The sequence below is a fragment of the Mus pahari genome, chromosome 1, assembly GCF_900095145.1.
Source record: "Mus pahari chromosome 1, PAHARI_EIJ_v1.1, whole genome shotgun sequence".
Taxonomy (NCBI): domain Eukaryota; kingdom Metazoa; phylum Chordata; class Mammalia; order Rodentia; family Muridae; genus Mus; species Mus pahari.
Window position 1 is genome coordinate 78,390,263 of NC_034590.1, and position 2,344 is coordinate 78,392,606.

Here is a 2,344-nt window from a genome sequence, read left to right on the forward strand (position 1 = left end):
AACTATTCTAAGGAAGGAGCTATAGAGACAAACTTTGGCGCTAAGAAGAAAGGATGGAACATCCAGAGACTATCCTATCCAGGGATCCATCCCTTAATCAGCCACCAAAGCAGACACTATTGCATATGCCAGCAAGATTTTGCTTATAGGACCCTGATAGAGCTGGCTCCTGTGAGGCTATGCCAGTGCCTGGCAAATACAGTAGTGGATGCTCACAATCATGTATTAGATGGAACACATGCCCCCCAGTGGAGGATCTAGAGATAGTACCCAAGGAGCTGAAGGGGTCTGCAACCCTATAGGTTGAAAAACAATATGAACTAGCCAGTACCCCTAGAGATCGTGTCTCTAGCTGCATATGTAGCAGAAGATGGACTAGTTGGCCATCANTGGGAAGACAGGCCCCTTGTTCTTGCAAACTTTATATGCCCCAGTACAGGGGAATGCCAGGGCCAAGAAGTGAGAGTGCATGGGTAGGGGAGCAGTGTGGGGGAAGGGTATAGGGGACTTTCGAGATAATATTTGAAATATAAATGAAGAAAATATCTAATAAAAAAATTTTTTAAAAGGAGGTAGAAGACTGCTAAATCCCCACACTTGATAGGTGGTGGTAATGAATGTCCTGAGGGCTGAAACCAGGTCCTCTGTACTGCTTGTGGACGTTGTACATCGTGGTGCGGAGCCTAGTGCGCACCACGATGTACAACGTCCACAAGCAGAACTTCTCCTGAAAGTTTAGTCTTTAACAGTTGAAAAACTATCAGACAAACTGACAAAACCAAATTATCTGATAAAATTTAAGGTGCTTCTGATGACATGAGACATTGGAATTTTAGTTATGTAAACTCCAAATTTCTATTCAAAAATATTAACCTTAGTATGAGTCATCAGAAGTGATCAGAATGAACTGGAATACCATGAGAAGTTCTTTGGTGTGTTTCTCTCTATGAAGTCAAGACCAGCAAAGACCTGTGATGACCAATGATGCATTACATGGAACAGCAATGCAAGAGGCTCCTCTCACTGTTTCCGTGGTTCCATTTATGTTCTTTCTAAACATCATATACCATCTCAAATGTCTGTTTTCAGAAAAAAATACATATGTGCCCTCTCAAAAGACACCTTCAAGAAGAACATCATATGCCTTCTCAAAAGGTAGCTTCCAGAAAAATATTCCATGACACAATTGAGTATTTAAATGAACCAGAAACTTACACTTCACCTAGAGAAGAACCCACCATCTTGATTTCCCTAAATTGTCAGAGTAAAAAAACCTCTTTGCCATGAATTTTCATCATAACCCATAGATTAGTACACTTCCCAACCATCATCAGCAGGCTTCTTTTTGTAATATATGATGATTAATATTAACTTATTAACATGCAGATACTTTGGGAATAAAACAATTACTATGCATGCATTAACACTTTATGGGACATCAATATCATAGCTTTTTCTTTCCAAGCTCAGGAAACATCATCAGAATGTGGGAAGAAAGACTATAAGAAACAGACCTGGTAGATGACCACAAATCAAAAAAAAAAAAAAAATGTTTTCAGGACAAAAGATTTTCATCGAAATATGATCTTATGTTAGTTGTGTTGGCATGGAAAAGCTGAAACAAGACAAACTCCAAGTGTGCAGTGGGAACACAGGCCTGAAGTCCACTGGTAGTTGTGGATTTATTGGCAACTGATGTATTCTATAAGTAAAGTCAGTTTCTATAAGGGCCTGGACCCTGCAGACTAACCATGATTCAGTCAAAGTCTAAATATCTAAGTATATACAGATAGCACAAGATGGGTTTGACACAAAAATAGTTGAGTGAGTAAAAGAGGGAGTTATAATGAGATGAGTTGGGATATAGGGTGAACACACACACACACACACACACGCTGCATTGTATATTCTCCAAACACATTAAAATACAAAAGTGAAATGCAATAAAAATGCAAAGGTATATATTCTGGAAGAAAAGGGAGATAAGGACAAATGGACTAACAAGAAGATGAATGACGAAATCTGAGATTGTGTTCCTAGTAATCTTGGGTAATTACCATTATTATGTTAGGTTTTATAAAACAACAGATTATCCTAAGACAATATTTTCTTACCAAGCAGTCTCTTCAAAGCACCCTTAATCTCATTATTTCTAAGGCTATAGATAAGGGGGTTCAACATGGGGATCACCACCATGTAGAAAACAGAGACCACTTTCTTCTGATCAGTGGAGTAGTTGGACTTGGGGATCACATAGATGAATGTGACAGTGCCATAAAAGAGAGTGACTGCAGTGAGGTGAGAGGTGCAGGTGGAGAAGGCCTTGTGGCTGCCCTCAGTGGAA